The sequence below is a fragment of the Podarcis vaucheri genome (assembly GCF_965113315.1).
Source record: "Podarcis vaucheri genome assembly, chromosome: 6".
NCBI classification, from domain to species: domain Eukaryota; kingdom Metazoa; phylum Chordata; class Lepidosauria; order Squamata; family Lacertidae; genus Podarcis; species Podarcis vaucheri.
This window is the reverse complement of record NC_138764.1, coordinates 84,166,225-84,185,864: the sequence shown is the minus strand read 5'-3', so window position 1 is coordinate 84,185,864 and position 19,640 is coordinate 84,166,225. Positions and strand designations below refer to the sequence as shown.

The 19,640-nt window shown below is 43.7% G+C and overlaps 2 long non-coding RNA genes across 2 annotated transcripts; both read right to left on the bottom strand.

The window, feature by feature from the left end:
* Positions 1-1,507: 1,507 nt before the first annotated feature.
* Positions 1,508-5,997, bottom strand: LOC309534807. The gene is made up of 3 exons (XR_014220863.1): positions 5,890-5,997; positions 4,672-4,815; positions 1,508-3,064 (listed from the first exon to the last, which is right to left on the bottom strand). It is a non-coding gene; the product is annotated as an uncharacterized lncRNA (long non-coding RNA).
* Positions 5,998-11,559: 5,562 nt separating this feature from the next.
* On the bottom strand, positions 11,560-14,745 carry LOC309534357. Its single transcript, XR_014220612.1, has 3 exons — positions 14,589-14,745; positions 13,882-14,034; positions 11,560-11,712 (listed from the first exon to the last, which is right to left on the bottom strand). It is a non-coding gene; the product is annotated as an uncharacterized lncRNA (long non-coding RNA).
* Between the last annotated feature and the right edge of the window lie 4,895 nt (positions 14,746-19,640).

The window sequence follows — 19,640 nt, the reverse complement described above, 5'->3', positions numbered from 1 at the left end:
AAAACTGCATTATATTGAGGGAAATTGCTTGCAAAAATATGTATATTGGGCAAAATTGAATACAAAAAATGTGTAAGTTTGGTGAAATATAGACAAAATTGCTTAAATGCCTTTACAGTGGTACCTCAGGTTAAGTACTTAATTCGTTCCGGAGGTCCGTTCTTAACCTGAAACTGTTCTTAACCTGAAGCACCACTTTAGCTAATGGGGCCTCCTGCTGCTGCCGCGCCGCTGGAGCCCGATTTCTGTTCTCATCCTGAAGCATAGTTCTTAACCTGAAACACTATTTCTGGCTTAGCGGAGTCTGTAACCTGAAGTGTATGTAACCTGAGGTACCACTGTTTCTTCCACAATCTCAAGGTAGTGTACATGGTCCTCCTCCTCCCCATTTCATCCTCACAACCACCCTGTGAGGTAGGTTAGACCAAGAGATGGTGACTGGCCCAAGGTCACCCCATGAGCTTCATGGCTGAGTGGGGATTATGAACCCTGGTGCCCCAGGCCCTAGCTCGGCACTCTAAGTCTAACCATTACACCACACTGAATTTAATATTGGAAAAATGAGAAAGTGAGGGAAACTGAAAACTTCAAGCTGTTTTACAAATGTTTTTGGACTCAAAAAAGGTAAGAGGCAAAGGACCCCTGGATAGTTAAGTCCAGTCAAAGGTGACTATGGGGTTGCGGTGGTCATCTCACTTTTCAGGCTGAGGGAACCGGCGTTTGTCTGCAGACAGCTTTCCGGGTCATGTGGCCAGCATGACTAAACCGCTTTTGGTGCAATGGAACACCGTGAAGGAAATTAGAGTGCACCGAAACGCCATTTACCTTTCCGCCACAGTGGTACCTATTTATCTACTTGCACTGGCATGCTTTCGAGCTGCTAGGTTGGCAGGAGCTGGGACAGAGCCACGGGAGCTCACTCCGTCATGGGGATTTGAACTGCCAACCTTCTGATGGGCAAGCCCAAGAGGCTCAGTGGTTTAGACCACAGCGCCACCCACATCCTGTGTTTTTGGACTACAGCTCACTTAATCAGGAATTTCGGAGTCTTTGTTAATGAAGCTCCCATAATCTCTAACTACTCCCTTGTTGCATGTAAAATTTCTGCACCTCTGACTTCAGGCATTGTTTGTGTAGCTTCATCTGTGTTCTTTCCTGCCAATGCTAGACTATAATGAAATGTTGGCAACTGTCATATTAGACAGGCAGGCAGGCAGGCAGACATATATGGTTTTGAAATGTTGGTCTGAGTGGAAACTTTGAACACAAAGACTTCTGCACTGTTGTCATGCACCTGCAGAGCTGCATTTTCTTGTTAATCACATATCTCAAACAAGAGCATTCATTTGGCCAATAGCAGAGCATCCAATTTGACTTGGCTGGTTGCCACAAAACAAATATTACTGAATAGCTAAGATTAGCAGATATCAAGTTCCAGGTTCAGAAGTAATTGCTTCTGACTTTGGCAAACAAATCTTGTTAGAGCAACACTGAGGCTTGAGGCATCTTAAAGACAAATAGATTTATTAAGGTTTATTGCAGCACAAGCTTTTGTGGACTAAAGCTACTTCATTGGATGCATGAAGTGAATTCTTAGTTGGCAGGTATTTAAGGGAGAAAGGTATAAAGCAAAAACTGAATGGTAATGAGATGCAATTAGAGTAGTAATTAGAATGCATATGTATGTTAAATAGGCACACCCTTTACAGCTGCAGTTTAATGATAACTGACTCATCGTTTTTGAGATGACCCTATCAACACACACAGTGGGCAGGGAACCATTTGTAAGAAAGCCATGATGGCACAGATATCTTGGCATTGATGGGTAATTTGATTTTTTAAAATATTCTGGTCTATGACCATAATAAAGTACTTTATTAAAATCCTTTCTCTTCATTTGACCCACAAGTGATGGCAATGAACTTCTTGACAAATTGTAACTCAGTTGTTTCACATTGTATTTATTCATTCGAAGTCCCTTTGTTGTGAAATATGTACGTTGAGGTGAGTTACAGAGAGTCTAGGGAGGCCGAAATGTTCTGCTACTGGTTTGTGGGTATTGCCATTGTGAGGTCAGGTTTGTATCCATATATTTTTCAGGCGTAGAGACTGACCTGTCAATTCTATGTTGAATACAGAAGGATGTTTTGGGCAGGTGATGGTAGAAATCAAAGTGGAAAATGGTCAGGGGGATGCACCCCTGTGGGAGACAGTATTAGGTCCTGTTCTATTGTTGCTAGAGTAGACATGGAGACTGAGTTGGCATCTGGCACTGCCATAAGGTATGGTCCCTGTGCCCCTTACTCTATTATGTGGGTTGTTGTTGCTCATGAGTAACTGTTTTAGGTGGAGGCCAGTGGAGGCTGTTTGTAAGTACGCACAAGTCTGCCATCCAATACCACAAAACAGAGATAGAACGGTACAGAGTTATTTCTTCCTGGGGCTATGGCTGAATATGTTGCTCCAAAGGGCATATCACATTAGGCACCAGAAGTGCATGCTAATACGTCCGCACATAATTTCAGTGAAGACTTGTGCAATCCAAAATGAAGGAGACTTTTGAGAGCAACTCCAATAAGAGGCAAAAAAGGGGGAAGCTGTTATTATGAAAGGCCAACATGAAAAGCGGAAAGCAGCTTCAGCTCAGTTCTGTCTCCGATATTAGTTTGTCTACAGTAAATCAGAAGAATGATATCTTAAGAGTTAGCTTTGTAACGAATGGGCCTTTCTTTGGGATCTGAAGACATAAACAGAGAGATTATCATTTCCCTCTCCAAATCAAGGGCTTCAAATACTTTACAGACCCAAAGGTCCAAATCAATGAATCATTCAGCTAAATTTTCCTCCTGCAAATGAGGTAAGTAGTTGGCTGGTGACTACCAATCAGAATAATGTCCATGGATGGAACAGGTGTTTTTGTTGCAGCGTTGTAGTTGCTGTAGTTGCTGTAGCTGCTGTAGTTGCTGTAGTTGTAGTTGTAGTTGTAGTTGTAGTTGTAGTTGTAGTTGTAGTTGTAGTTGTAGTTGTAGTTGCTGGGTGTCCATCAGTGAAACAAGAATTTATGCTACAGGAAAGAGGAGAGGAAGATCTATTTGATTAAATCCTACCATCACAGATCGTTGCAGTGTGATAAATGACTCACATTCTGCATGGATTAGTGCAAGTTACACAATTCTCATGCCCTGTCTGAACTATATGAAGGAGGAGTTGTTGACCTTGGCTTCTCTAGTACACATAATATCATCTCTTGCTGTAACATGACATATCTCTGACGAAAGTCTCTGACTCTAATAAGCACCAAGAGCCTAAACTCAATACTTCAGCAATTTATATTTAGATTTATAATTAGGTTATGATTATTGATGATTGGATCTGCAACAATATAGAGCTGCAGTGTAATATGCATGAGTCATGAATAATAATTGGACTAGATCACCCTCAGGGTCCCTTCCAACTCTACAATTCTATGATTCTGTAATGAATTGCCCTGTAAGAATAAGAGAAAGGAGACCAGGGCAATATCAGGATGCTCCCTCCATCTATTCCACCTGGAATTACATTCTCCCATACCAAAACCAACAGTTATACTACAGTTAGAAGAGAGTTAAGATGCCACCATCATGCCTGATGTCACTTCCAGTGGGATCCCTCCACCGAATGGGAACACAGATTTTGCATATCATGGGTTGCTTCCAATGTTGGCCACACTCAGAGTTGACCTATTGGAATTAATGGACATAACTAACACAGGCCTGTTATTCCCAACGGATAATTCTGAGTGCCCTTCCACTCTCGATGTCCAGCAACTGTTGGATCCAGGTAGCAAAAATGTCACTGGGCACAAATAGAGTGGTTTTGGAGAAAAGTCACTCTGATCCATAGAGGTGCCCTGCAGTTGGTGAATGAGGGTAGGGAGCCCTCCTGCATTGCTGTCTTCACTTAAAAGGAAAAGAATCCCACCTTTCTCCACCATTGCTGCATCCCATCAGGGATGGTGCTTCCCGTTTCGCCACTTGAGGAAAGGGGAAAGTGCCACCATGCCACGCCAATGTTGCTGCCACCACAACTACCTGTCTGCTCCTTCTGCTGCCACCTGCTTTGATATGCGCCCTGCTGCATCTGCCAATGGTGCAGAAGCAGCACCACCATTTGTGCCAATTTCCAACAAGATCATGCCAATTGTGGGTGAGACCACTCCACCACTGGTGAAGGGGATGGGGCAGGCAGCGTAGCTGCGGGGATGCTGCCTGGGGGTCTTCTACTGCCTGAGGCAGCAGCCTCAGCTTGCCTAATGGGCGAGCCGGATCTGCATCCCATAATACAGATGTAGCCAATGTGGTGTCCTTTGAACATTGTGAACTACATCCTCCATCATCCCTAACCATTGACTATGCTAGCTAGGGCTGATGGGTTTTGTAGTCGGATAAATCTGGAATGCACCATGTTGGCTAGCCCTGCCATAACAGAATGCTAAGCCTCTTCTTCTCCAGCCATCCACGCTTGGAACATTTTCACCATCCTTCCTGAGATGCAAGCAATACAACTTTCAATTTCCCGATTTGTTCTCCTCAAAGGAATCATAACCCATATTACCACCCACAATGGAAATGCTAAAATCATTGGCAAAAAACTTGAATCAACACAATACAATTATCTTGTTGCATACAGTACCAAATACTGGGTCGATGCAGTCTTTTCCACATATCCCTTGGCAACACTTCATGGACCCTGTACAGTCAAAGTCATTATTGCAATGGTTGGGGGGATTCATCATCCGACATCTTACAGTAACCACTGGGCACTGCCCTGGTTTCTCTGCAACAGAAAGAGCAAACGTGGAATGAAAGAAAAGGGAAGAATTGTTATGCTTCTTGAACTTGCCAGATAATTACTCTTAAGGACATAAGATGAGTCTGCTGGATCAGGCCAATGACCCATCTAGTCCAGAATCCTGTTCTCACAGTGGCCAACCAGATTGCCTGTGGGAAACCCCCAGACATGACCCAAGCATGAGGGCTCTCTCCCCTCCTGTAGTTTCCAGCAACTGGTATTCAGAAGTATTATTGCCTCCAGCCATGGAGGCAGAACATAGCCAATGTGACTAGCATCCATTTATAGACTTATCCTTTCAGAAGAAAAGTTCCATAGGTTAAGTCTGATTCCAGATTGAAAGAACAGGGGAGAATTCCTCAGCAGTCTTTATGGAAACTGGTTCCCCTGCTCTGAAAAAAGCAGGAGGAGTTTATTAGATAAGACGAGCTACAGAAGACTGCAGGACGGCTATCTTGAAACATTGCCAGTATTAAAAGCATGCTCCTCAGCATAGCTAGAATTGCTATTTGTCAAGTGTTTGCCTGCTCATCCGTTATTCTGCCCTTGACTTCAGTATCAGATATGCTATTGAACACGCAAAGTAATTGAAACGGAGACGGCATGTGGTTTGTTTGTTTTTTAATCTTTCTACTCTGGCACCAGTTAGACTCACCCCACTCCCGCTCCAGGACCTGCCAAAGTCTCAGGCTGCCCCCTCTCCATAACCACTAGTCCCCACCCTCTCACCTGCCAGAACCACACCAGGCTCTACCATGGACCAGCCCATAGTTGAATGGATGTTTGGCTTAGTGGGTCACCAACGGTGCAAGCATCCCTTAAGATCAATGTTGCTAGTATGATATCCTCCAGACATTGTTAGATTCCAACTATCTTGCTCTCTGTTCATTGGCTATGCTGGCCTATGGGAGTTGGAGCCCACCAACATTCAGAGGGTACCATGTTGGCTAACCCTGCACTGATCTGATTTCAAAGGATGAAATGGTGGCAGGGGGGAAATGCCCATCTTTATCAGAAGCAAAAATACCCCTTATAGCATATGGTTGTATTGGGACTTACCTTTTGGTCTTCCTGTACCAGATGCAGGTGGCATCTGTGAAGAAAGGACTAGGATGCTCAGAAGGAGGAAGGCACCTAAAGTCTTCATGATGTTAGCCAGAGATCAATGCCTAAGACTGAGCTAAGTCAGTATTTATATTGGTAGGGGTGGGTCAGGAGATTATGCCATCTTTTCACGCCCTCATTCTTAGCTGGTGCATCTTGCTAATTCTGTTGGGTTGTATATAGTTTCCATCTATGTCACCTCTTGCAACAGTAGACATTGGAATTGACAGATTATAATCTGCAATGAACTTCCCCAACTTGGTGCTGTCCAGATGTTTGGAGTGACAACTCCCATCAGCCCCAGCCAACACAATGAATGGAGCTGGTGGGAATTGTCGTCCAAAATATCTGGACAGCACCAAGTTAAGAAAGGTTGGTCTACAATGTGTCAAAAGTTGCCAGTAATTAACCTTTTCTGCCATTCCATGCAACTTGGTTCCTTTGAAAGGTGTAATCAAGCAGCTCAGTTGAACTGGAACTCTGTGCATACCCCAATAATAATAATAATAAATTTTTATTTATATCCCGCCCTCCCCAGCCGAAGCCGGGCTTAGGGTGGCTAACAACAATAAAATACGACAACATTTTAAAATCATTTCATTAAAAAAATTACTTCAAATCAAATTGATGGCAACCATTGGGTAGAGTTCTGTGAAGATTGCCAAAGGAGGGAGTCGGGCTGTGCCCTGGCCAAAGGCTTGGCGGATCAGCTCTTTCTTGCAGGCCCTGCGGAAAGATGTCAAGCCCCGCAGGGCCCTAATCTCTTGTGGCAGAGTGTTCCACCAGATCGGAGCCACAACCGAAAAAGCCCTGGCTCTGGTTGAGGCCAGCCTAACCTCCCTTTGGCCTGGGATCTCCAAGATGTCTTTATTGGAAGACCGTAAGGTCCTCTGTGGGACATACCAGGAGAGTGGTCCCATAGGTACGAGGGTCCCAGGCCGTATAGGGCTTTAAAGGTTAAAACCAGCACCTTAAACCTGATCCTGTACTCCACCGGGAGCCCATGCAGCTGGTATAGCACCGGATGAATGTGATCTCGCAGCGAGGACCCTGTAAGGAGTCTCGCTGCAGCATTCTGCACCCGCTGGAGTTTCTGGGTCAGTCTCAAGGGCAGCCCCATGTAGAGCGAATTACAATAATCCAGTCTGGAGGTGAACAGTCACGTGGCTCACAGTGGCTAGGTCAGGGCAAGAGAGGTAAGGAGCCAATTGCTTAGCTTGGCGGAGATGAAAAAATGCCGCCTTTATTATAGCTGCAATCTGCGCCTCCATGGAAAGACTATGCAGTAAGTAAATACAGTAAGATTTCATTGTACTTGTACCCAAGACTATGTGTGTAATTTCACTGATTTCAATTAGCAGTGTCCGGTGACTGTGCTTGAGATCAGAGGAAGCTCAAGTCAAGTATCGTTTTGTTAAGCAGTTTCATCCAAAATTCTTCACCAGGGTGGCTGCTATTTGCAAGGAATTCCCTGCAGTGACCTAGAAATGGACTTCCCCTTGGATCACAACAGTTAGTGCATGTCTAATTTATCCCCCTAGGATTGGTGACACAGCTAATGCAGCCAGCACCTGTAATGTGGCCCTTAATTATCCCTTGCAAGTCATGGATTTTCCCCCAGCAAGTATATTCCACCCTGATTAAACACATTTGTTTCCATTCCCTGTGTAGCACAAGCTTAATCCTTGCAGTGTACACACTGATACCTATTAAATAAAGCATGCTCTGATTGATTAAGAGACACCCTTTGAGACTGTGCTGCATGGGAAAAATTAAGTCCTATAAGTAATGACAGATTACCTGTCCTTTGTCATGGAATGTCCACCCTACCAAGCCCTGTTCTTCACAAGATAATCCTCTGCATCAGAGCCCAGCCTTCTATATAATTGAGAACACCTTAATACTCAGTTTGTTTGTTCTCGTGGGACTGACATTTAAGAGGCTACTACACATTGCTCTTTCCTCCATTTTGCTCTGACTCTGGATTGCTCTAGGAACAAGGCCTTTTCTTTTGTCGGCTAGACCTCCTTGGCCTCTTCTCCCCATCCCATTGCTTCTAAATCATGTTTGTGGTTGTTTTCCTTGTGGGAAAGGATCCTCGTGGGAAAGCACAAGCCACTGCCTCACCACAAATAAGCTTTCCCCATTAAGGGATATTATTGGAATTAGACATGACTGCTCAGGCCTGAGTGCTCACTGGAAGGACAGATCCTGAAGCTGAGACTCCAATACTTTGGCCACCTCATGAGAAGAGAAGACTCCCTGGAAAAGACCCTGATGTTGGGAAAGATGGAGGGCACAAGGAGAAGGGGATGACAGAGGACGAGATGGTTGGAGAGTGTTCTCGAAGCTACCAGCATGAGTTTGACCAAACTGCGGGAGGCAGTGGAAGACAGGAGTGCCTGGCGTGCTCTGGTCCATGGGGTCACGAAGAGTCAGACGTGACTAAACGACTAAACAACAACAAAGCTCAGGCCTGAGCCTTGTCAGGACGTGGACCAATTGGAAGTTCTTGAGGAGTGCAACTAACTGACTCTCTGTTCTGAAAGGACTCCATTCCCCATCCAAATCCACAGCCAAGTCTCTTTGGAGATCCCCAAGTCCACCCACCAGCAGGCCAAGGTGAAATCGCAAGGAACCAGCGTTGTCCCTGCTCATCCATCCACGGGACAGGTAACCATTGTGTGTCACCTCTCACATTTCTCTACCATTCGTGTTCCACAGGTCTCACCCACCTACAGTTTATGGACGACGCAAACTCCACATTTTGCATGTGGAAACGTCCTGGTCTGTTTATTTACTTAGTCCCCTTGGACAACCCTCTGCAGGTTGCATGCCAAAGGTAGATGGTCCAAAGCAGAAAAGCAAGTGAGGCAAGGGATGTGATTCTGACATTTGTAAGAAGCTGCAGTAGCTACATTCCAGGCGACATTCCAGTAAAATAAGGTCAGAGGTTTCTGCAGGGATGTTGCTGCTCTTTACCAAGAGGGGGAAGGGAAAGGCAGCGAGGAGCTTGGCGTGGCATAGAATCAGGAACATCAGGTTGGCTCCATCACTATGCTCAGACAGTGCAGTTCTCCCTGCTGCCTTGCTTATTCTCTGTCTGTCTGTCTGTCTGTCTTTTATTACCTGGCAGCAATGTGCAGTGTCAGGACTTGAAAGAGCCCTGATGGCCACGGCTACCAGTAAGTGGACTGGATGACCCGACCACACAAATGTATTTCCCCCGCTCAGAACAACCTATCGACAAGAATTGCTGCTTGCAATTTCACAGCCTTGGGGACTGAACTGTCAATTGCTACCTTGCAGAGCTGTTGTGAAGATAGGGGGGGGCGCAACGACAACCATCTCCTGAGCTCTGGGGGGGGGGAGAGAGAAGCAAGACACAAATATGTAAGAAGCAGGAAATGTTTGGTTCCCCCAACTCTAAGCAAAACACACACACAAACGCACACACGTTTTGCCAACCTTGAATATCCTTGTGTTAAAATGCAGTCTATAGGAATTTTAACTTTCTGCTGCTGTGAAATGTTTCGATGGCTTTATTTCCTGATTCATTTTGCATTTTGCTTTTATGGTTGCTGTATATTGATAAATATCAGCCCAGTGATGGCAAGCATGCCAGGAACAGCTGTGCAGGGAAAATAGAAAATCAGAAAGAGGGAGTGCAATGCGACATTTTTTTCTCAGTAGGAAGGAAGCACTGTTTCTTTCAAGAGAGCTACTTTCGTGTAAAACATACCTGATCCAGCCAATTGTGTTTTATCCTGCAAAGGCAGCACACTTGGTGAGTGGATTAAATAATGTGGACTTGGAGTAAAGTGTTCAAACAAATGCACCTGTGTAAAGTATCCAGGCAGGTTAACCTCCTGCTCCTCCAACCCCAGCAGCAGCAACAAGGTTCTCCTATTTTTTTCTGCTGCTCTGGGAGGCCCAAGTCCAGAGTAGGGCTGCTCAGCTGGCCAATGGTAATGAGCCCCCATAACTGAATATAATGTCAATTACTCTGCTCTCCTCTCCTCTATTCCTCATTAATTCCCACATCATTCACTTTGCATCTCATTGCAAGCTGTTTTTGTTGGAGTAGAGTGAATCTCTTCAGCAGGGAAGATACTGGAAATGCCTCATTTAATTATCTTCTGATTGCTTAGCAATTGTAATTAAGTGATTAACTGTCTTTAGCAGTGTTGTTGCCTGCTGCAGCCTTAGAACGTTGCCTCAACAGTTTGCTTTCTAACTTACTTTGAAAAGAAAGAAAGAAAGAAAGAAAGAAAGAAAGAAAGAAAGAAAGAAAGAAAGAAAGAAAGAAAGAAAATAGTGTGTGTCCACACCACCACCACCACTAATTCTGGAGAAGAAAGCAACATTTACCTTTGCATTGGGGCACTGAGACATCACCACCACCCTTCAGATCTCTTATTCCTGTTTGTCTTCCAAGAAAACCCTACATGTTCCTAATTCCTCCTGTTGCTCTGTGCGACATTAATGCCCGAAACTCAGAAACTGGTCTCGGTCTGCTCCAGTCACTCCCTAGAAGGAAATACTAAATGCCTTACAGGCTTCTCCAGCTGTACATTGACCTAGAAGTCACCATATGCTCTGGATAGTCTTTTCACTGCTTACATGTGGTGCAACTACAACTAATCCAGAATGCAACAGCTAGACTGGTTACTGGGAGTGACCACCAAGACCATATCACACCGGTCCTGAGAGACCTGCATTGGCTCCCAGTACATTTTCAAGCACAATTCAAAGTGTTGGTGTTGACCTTTAAAGTCCTCAACGGCCTCAGCCCAGTATACCTGAAGGAGCGGCTCCACCCCTATTGTTCTGCCCAGACAGTGAGCTCTAGTGATGAGGGCCTTCTGGTGGTTCCCTCATTGCAAGAAGCAAAGTTACAGGAAACCAGGCAGAGGGCCTTCTTGGTAGTGGCGCCCGCCCTGTGGAATGCCCTCCCTCAGTGGCTGAGGAAACCTAACCAGATGGGCGGGGTATAAGCAAAAAATTATTATTATTATTATTATTATTATTATTATTATTATTATCCATAGAATCATAGAGTTGGAAGAGACCACCAGGGCCATCGAGTCCAACTCCCTGCCAAGCAGGAAACACCATCAGAGCACTCCTGACATATGGTTGTCAAGCCTCTGCTTAAAGACCTCCAAAGAAGGAGACTCCACCACACTCCTTGGCAGCAAATTCCACTGTCGAACAGCTCTTACTGTCAGGAAGTTCTTCCTAATGTTTAGGTGGAATCCAAACATTCTCAGTGATCAGGCTGGGATAGAAGAGCTCAGTCAGTGGTTTACTTATTATTCCATCCATATTATCATCATCGTCATCATCGTCATCATCATCATCCAAACAATCTCAGTGATAGACCGGGATAGAAGAGCTCAGTCAGTTGTTTACATATTATTCCATCTATATCCTACCTAAGCTTCTAAGAAGCTTATTGGGTGAGGATTCAAAACCTGGTTTCCCAACTCCTAGTCGGACACTTTAACTTCTAAACCCATACTGCCTCTCCTTTAGACTGTAAACCTACAGGGATGAGCAGCAGCAGCACGTGCAATTCAAGAAAAAGAAAAGAGACAATCATCACAAGTGACCAAGCTTTCTTTTTTTAATGTTTATTAGCAGGGAAATAGAAAAAATAATGAAAAAGAAGCCCATTTCCCACTCAAGCATTTTGCTTCTCTCCCAGTCTTCATAAGCATGATGAGCCGCCAACACCTGTGGTCTTCAGCCATCTTAGGATGAAGGGGAAACATCCTGGAAAGAAATCAAAACATTGGGAACATTACTTTCTAGCAGTTGTTAGAACACAGGAGATCTGGTTTGCCAAGAGCCCTTCTTGGCCACTAATGTGAATTTTGTTGCAGAGTACGTTTCTCTCTCACTAAGTGGAAGACAGACATGGCTATAATATGTAAACTGGCTCCTTATGTAGAATCACCAGTCATTACTTGTTACTGCAGAAGCAAGGAGGAAGGTGGAAAGAGAAACTCAATGCATGGTCCAGGAAAGCCACTTTGATTTCTGGACCGAGATACATTAACTGTTCAGTGGCTTTTCCCTCTCATTGCAGTGGTGGTAATTAAAGACTGTTGTCAGAGGAGGAGGTTTTAGCTGGGGAGAGTCCTACAGGTCAGACAGAGAGACCTGGCTCTCCCCATCCCTGGTGTACATATTTGCAGCAACCCTTCTCTCTCTCTCTCTCTCTCTCTCTCTCTCTCTCTCTCTCTCTCTCTGTGTGTGTGTTTAACTTACATATTTATTTATAATAGAAAGTGCAAAAGGCTGATTGTTCAGACTCAGGATGTTTTGTTGTTAAATAGGTGAGCTGGTCCTGCCTGGAGTTTGCACAAGGGCAAGTTTGTTATGGGGTGCACATGAAGTGCAGAGCAAAGATTTTGCACAGTGTCGACATGAATGGGTTTGGAATGACAGAAACTGTTACATAAGGTAAACATGAATCAATCAATCAACACTAACCTGATTCAAATAACAAGTATTCCTGAACAATAGGCTTAGTCACACACCTCGCCTTTGCAGGTGGCTATTTAATCTGCAAGCGCACAATGAAAGGTCATCATTGTTTGTAGTGATGGTTAAATCCAGAATATCTGGCAATGAATTCCAAATCAGTGGCACCATGCTCTGTATCTGTCCTCTCCCTTGAATCCCTATGTACTGTACATAGAAACTGAAGTGATTCCTCTAAGACTGCTTACACACAGTACATTTAAAGCATGTACCTTACTTAAAAGAATCCTGGGACATGTTGTTTACACTTACACACACACACACACACACACACACACAGTCACAACTCCAGCAACCGTAAACTACAGTTCGGAAGCCATGTACTATATGCAAGAGATTGCAGTCAAACATAACTATCCATGAGTGCTAGTTAGTGCGTGAAGGGGTTAAGATCAGAGAATTCTCTTCCTAGAATTCTCAGCTGGATCACACACCCTCTTCTCCATGTGGGAAGAAGTAAAGCTGCTTCTCTTCTTGTTCCCTCTCTCTCCATTCCATGCAACTGATCATGGATGGCATATCTAAGCTTTGTGCCAAGCTTAGAACATGTGTTTGAAGCTATCTTCCTGCATTTTCTACCCAATAGTATTCTGCCTGTGTTCTCATTGCTGTTGCTTGGATAAATGCATTAATCTGCCCTTTAGAATATTTTGTAAGCGGTCTGTTTATTGCAAGAGGGGTGGAAAGAAAGGAGCACTGTTTACAAGCAAGCTAAATGGAATAGAAGGGTCTGACAGTCTATAAACATTATACTGCTGCCTTTTGGGTGTTTAAACTCTACCTTAGAGGGCTCTCTCCTGCTGGAGAGTGTGCAAAGCCCAGTGTTTTGAATCCAGGCATCCAGTGAATTCTTTTATTAATTACCTCCCCCAACACACACACAATGGCCACGGGGATCCCTATTTTCTTCCCACACTTTGAGTTAGACATAATTTATTAAACCACCCATCTCCAAAGGTGTGTAGATTAATTTCCAATGTGAGTGGCCTGAAAAGGCTGTTTTGGAACTGGTGTGTGTGTGTGTGTGTGTCTGTCTGTCTGTCTGTCTGTCTGTCTTCTCTTCTTCAAAGCTATATGGGAGATAGCAGTTGCCCCTACCCAGCCGAACAGATGAATGGTGAGGGGACGGTGATGCTCAAACTGCCTCAACAGTTTGAAAAGGAAGCAGAGAGAGCAAGAGAGAATATAGGGACTGGATCTACTGTATTCACAGAAACAAATTATTATTATTATTTATTATTATTATTTTATATCCCTCCCATCTGGCTGGGTTTCCCCAGAAACAAAGGACATAGAGGCATGGGACTGTGCTGATGAGTGTTTGAAGGGGAGAAAGAGGTAAATTGGGGCATCAGAATTACACCCACAGTCTCAGGAATCCACAGTCCCACTTACATTCCACATTCGGAAATCTTGGATCCACACAGCGCATTGCGCAGCAGGAATAGCAACACTTTTCCCGTCCTTGGCAAATATAGTCATCTATGCACTCATCTGGTTGAGGGCCAGTGCATCTGCAACGATCTATCGGGCAGATTCCAGGTTTGCCTGCAACAGGAAAAGGTCAGAGCACAGCCCCATGCAAGGTAATCACACAAGCAGATAATTGGAAGTCTTCTGAATCAGCACAGTAGGTTTTGTATCTTGGTGCATTATTTAAACATTTGTGCCCCAGCTCATTGTTCAAGGCAACTTACAAAACTATAAGCAAACTACAAGATGTATTGTTGAACTACCAAAGACTGCTTTCAAATACAACCAGTGGACTAATCTTATCCAATTTAAGGTGCTTTGTAAGCACACCTAACAAGAAGAAATGGGGCTTCCTTTAAACTTCAAAAATATTGTTGTGGGCCCCACCAATCTTTGAGTGGTACACGATTCAGTGGGGCTTGCTCCCAAGTCAATGGATATAGGATTGCTGCCTACCTCCTAACATCACCTGGCTTTCCTGTTTCCTGCTCCAGCTGATTATGTCGGATTCAGAACTCCTTCCATTAACTGACCACATGGAAAGAAGTGCTTTAACTACTTCCTGTGGGTTTTCCTGGGTTTTCCCTATCTAATTCCCTTTCCAAGCAGCAGCTGGTTTTATGCCTCACCTTTTGGAGTCTTCTGACAAGCTGTGAAAGGTAGCCAAAGGGCTAGAAGTCCCACAAGGGCAAAAGTCACCAGTGTCTTCATGGCTCTTCCAGCAATCAAGGACTGCTGCTCAGAACTGAGCAAGGCTGGTATTTAAGGAGCTGCAAGGCTACAGTTGAGTTGGGAAATCAGATTTGCTAATCTTCCTCTAGAGTCACCTGCCTTGCAGGAAAAGTGAAAAAGAAAAGCAACAACAGAAAACTCTAAGCAATTTCTTTGCATCGTCATCACATACTGTTAACAACTCCTAATATTCCAGTACAATCTGGACAACAAAGAGCAAGCCAATCTGGAATTTGCTGGCACTCTTAATGCTGACAGTTGTTAAGCAAAGACAAAATGGTTGGGGCGACACAGAGAGAGAACTTGCTGGATATTGCAGCCACAAAGTCTGCATTTGATTGCTGTGACAGAAATGGATGATGCCCCCAAGAGGATACCACCATGTTTGTGAAGTTAATGGCCAATAGGATTTAGTCATTGCTGACTGAAGCATCAGAAAGTGCCTTATACTGAGACAGATGACTGATTCACATAGCTCAATATGTCTGCACCAGCCTTTCTCAACCTTCGTTCCCCAGATGTTGTTGGACTACAACTCCCATCATCCTTAAGCTAGCAGTGACCAGGGATGATGAGAGTTGTAGTCCAACAACAACATGTGTGGACCCACGATTGGGAGAGGTATTCCCAATATTCTGGGGCTGGCTGGTTGGAACCCTGAACAGGAGCATTCCAGTTACAAGGTAAGAACACATTGCAACCCTTGGTTTCAGAATCCTCTTGACATGTTTGAATAAAAACCAATGAACCTATGCCTATCTCACAAGAACTATACCCAGGATAAAATTCTTTCAAGGTCTGGACCCAGCCAGGACACTAAAATATAATCAAAGAAGCCAAAAGGGTCTGTCATGTGTATCTTTGCACAAACCAACTTCAGATCTTGCCATGTTGAAAAGTAGACAGAGCTACTATAGTAGGAGGAAGTGAAAAAAGTCAGACACAAACCAGGGCCTTCTAATAGAGGAGCTTCTTCAATAAAGTTGGACGCATGGCTCCCTATAGAGCCTTGTCATGCTCTAATGAGGTATATTAGAATATAGGTAAACAAGGGCTCATTTTAGTCACTTTTTCTTGAAAAGTATCTTGAAATCAATTTCTCACTAATATTTTTGAGGACTATTTTGGAAAATTGCTTAGCAGGACCACCCTATAAGAAACTGGAATGAATGCTCAATAAACAGGTTGTCTGGAAGAGACCTTTAACAGTCATAGAGAAGAGCTGAAGGTTTGGTTTTTTTAAAAAAAGAATTGGGTAACTTTCACAAATCTAGCCAATAGTTCCTGTCTGCCCTCCAGTGGTGGTAATTATGGACTGAAGTTTTATCCACACTTCCATTTGTGCTTTGTTTCCTTCCGCTTGTCAAGCTGCAGATTAGTTTTGGCCTGGGCCATCCACAAGTTTTGTCTAAGATTCTAGGTCCTCATGCCACACCTTACTGCTCACTATTTCAAGGAGACATCCCTGAAAACATGTGATACTCTGTCCATCACTTCTGTTTTTCTTCCTTCTTGCTCCCTCTGCTCCCTCACACAACTTTGGAGCTGCACATGTTCTCCTTTTCTCTTACTCTTTTTGGGGGGTTCTTGCGGTCCATTGTGTTCCTGCACACATGCACACAATGTCATGTTGTCGCTTCTCCAGACCTGCCTCCCCCCCAAGGTCAAACAGGCACAGGTTAAAAACAGGCCGTGATTTAATTGCCATTAAATTGCAAATTATGGACAAAATGGACTGTTTTAAGAAGTGGCAGAGAGATATTTCTAGATTTGTCTGGCAGGACAAGAAGCCCAGAATAAAATTTAAAATACTAACAGATGCAAAGGAAAGAGGTGGATTTGCCCTGCCAGACTTGAAACTTTACTATGAATCAGCAGCGTTTTGCTGGTTGAAAGAATGGCTGCTTCTTGAAAATGCTGACATTTTGGATTTAGAAGGTTTTAACAATGTATTTGGATGGCATGCATATTTGTGATATGATAAGGTCAAAGCGCATAAAGCATTCAAAAACCATATTGTCAGGAAAGCATTGTTTAATGTTTGGATAAGATACAAGGGCTTATTGGAAAATAAAACCCCAAGGTGGCTGTCACCGATCGAGGCGAAAGCCTTGAAAAAGCTCAATATGGAGGTCAAATGGCCGAAATATTGGGAAATATTGGAACAAGATTGAAATTGCAGAGTTTTGAAAAACTAAAAAACAAAGTGCGTGATTGGCTTCATTATTATCAGACAATGGAGGCATACAATTTGGACAAAAAAATCGGCTTCCAGGTGGAAAAATCAAAATTGGAAACAGAATTGTTAGAACCCAAAACTAAGACTTTGTCAAAGATATATAACTTGCTGTTGAAATGGAATACTCAGGATGAAACGGTGAAATCTGCAATGATTAAATGGGCACAAGATATTGGACATAACATAATGATGGCTGACTGGGAACAGTTATGGAACACAGGTATGAAGTTTACATGTAATGCCTTAAGAGAAAATATTATGAAAATGATATACAGGTGGTACATAACCCCAGTCAAGCTTGCAAAAATCTATCATTTGCACGATAATAAATGTTGGAAATGTAAAGAAACTGAAGGTACATTCTTTCACTTTTGGTGGACGTGCCCAAGGATTAAGGCTTTCTGGGAAATGATATATAATGAACTGCAAAAGGTATTTAAATATACCTGGGTCATTTCCCGCATCTCTTTCTGCATCGATTTCTTTATTTCTATATCTCCCTCTCATAAAGCATCAGAGTGGTGGACAGCAACATAAAAACCTTTGCAAACAACAGAGGACAATTGTTATAACGGCAGACTACTCAAGAAAAATGTAAATAACTGCATTGGCCTGTTGGCACCTTAAAGTCAAAAGCGAGCATAAAATCATACCATTGGAAGGGACCACAAGGGTCATCTTGTTCAACTCCCTGCAAGGCAGGAATCTTTTACCCAATGTGGGACCCATGCTCTGCCAACTTGTTTTGAAGTATGGGACCAACAACACTAAATGCCTGGCTTCAGGTAGATGCCATGTGGCCCTTTGTAACACAGGGGACAACTAACAGAGCTCATCCAGGTCAATTCTGTGCACAGGGCAGCTGTCTACCAGCTCCATCTGACACACAGGCTGAGACTCTACCTGCCAACACACTGTCTTGCCAGAGCGGTGCATGCTCTAGTTATCTCACACTTGGGCTACTGCAATGCACTTTACATGGAGCTATCTTTGAAGGTGACCTGGAAACTTCAACTAATCCAGAATGTGACAGCTAGACTGGTGACTGGGAGTGACCGCCAAGACCATATCACACTGGTCCTGAGAGACCTGCATTAGCTCCCAGTATGTTTCCGAGCACAATTCAATTGGTATTGACCTTAAAAGCCCCAAATGGCCTTGACCCAGTATACCTGAAGGAGCATTTCCACCCCCTATATTCTGCCCAGACACTGAGCTCTGGTGCTGAGGGCCTTCTGACAGATCCCTTACTGCGAGAAGCGAAGTTACAGAAAACCTGGCAGAAGGCCTTCTCGGTAGTGGCGCCCACCCTGTGGAATGCCCTCCCATCAGATGTCAAAGAAATAAACAACTATCTGACATTTAGAAGACATCTGAAAGCAACCCTGTTTGGGGAAGTTTTTAATGTTTATCGTGTTTTTAATATTCTGTTGGGAGCCGCCCAGAGTGGCTAGGGAAACCCAGCCAGATGGGCAGGGTATGAGTAAAAAATTATTATTATTATTATTATTATTATTATTATTATTATTATTATTATTATTATTATCCAAACAATCTCAGTGATCAGGATGGGATAGAAGAGCTCAGTCAGTTGTTTACATTTTATTCCATCTATATCCTACCTAAGCTTCTAAGAAGCTTATTGGGTGAGGATTCAAAACCTGGTTTCCCAACTCCTAGTCGGACACTTTAACTTCTAAACCCATACTGCCTCTCCTTTAGACTGTAAACCTACAGGGATGAGCAGCAGCAGCACGTGCAATTCAAGAAAAAGAAAAGAGACAATCATCACAAGTGACCAAGCTTTCTTTTTTTAAAATGTTTATTAGCAGGGAAATAGAAAAAATAATGAAAAAGAAGCCCGTTTCCCACTCAAGCATTTTGCTTCTCTCCCAATCTTCATAAGCATGATGAGCCACCAACACCTGTGGTCTTCAGCCATTTTATGATGAAGGGGAAACATCCTGGAAAGAAATCAAAACATTGGGAACATTACTTTCTAGCAGTTGTTAGAACACAGGAGATCTGGTTTGCAAAGAGCCCTTCTTGGCCACTAATGTGAATTTTGTTGCAGAGTACATTTCTCTCTCACTAAGTGGAAGACAGACATGGCTATAATATGTAAACTGGCTCCTTATGTAGAATCACCAGTCATTACTTGTTACTGCAGAAGCAAGGAGGAGGGTGGAAAGAGAAACTCAATGCATGGTCCAGATCGCCACTTTGATTTCTGGACCGAGATACATTAACTGTTCAGTGGCTTTTCCCTCTCATTGCAGTAGTGCTAATTAAAGACTGTTGTCAGAGGAGGAGGTTTTAGCTGGGGAGAGTCCTACAGGTCAGACAGAGAGACCTGGCTCTCCCCATCCCTGGTGTACATATTTGCAGCAACTCTCTCTCTCTCTCTCTCTCTCTCTCTCTGTGTGTGTGCGCGCGCCTGTCTTCTCTTCTTCAAAGCTATATGGGAGATGGGAGATAGCAGTTGCCCCTACCCAGCCGAACAGATGAATGGTGAGGGGAAGGTGATGTTCAAACTGCCTCAACAGTTTGAAAAGGAAGCAGAGAGCGCAAGAGAGAATATAGGGACTGGATCCTCTGTATTTGCAGAAACAAAATAATAATAATAATAATAATAATAATAATAATAATAATAATAATTATATCCCTCCCATCTGGCTGGGGTTCCCCAGAAAAAAGGACATAGAGGCAT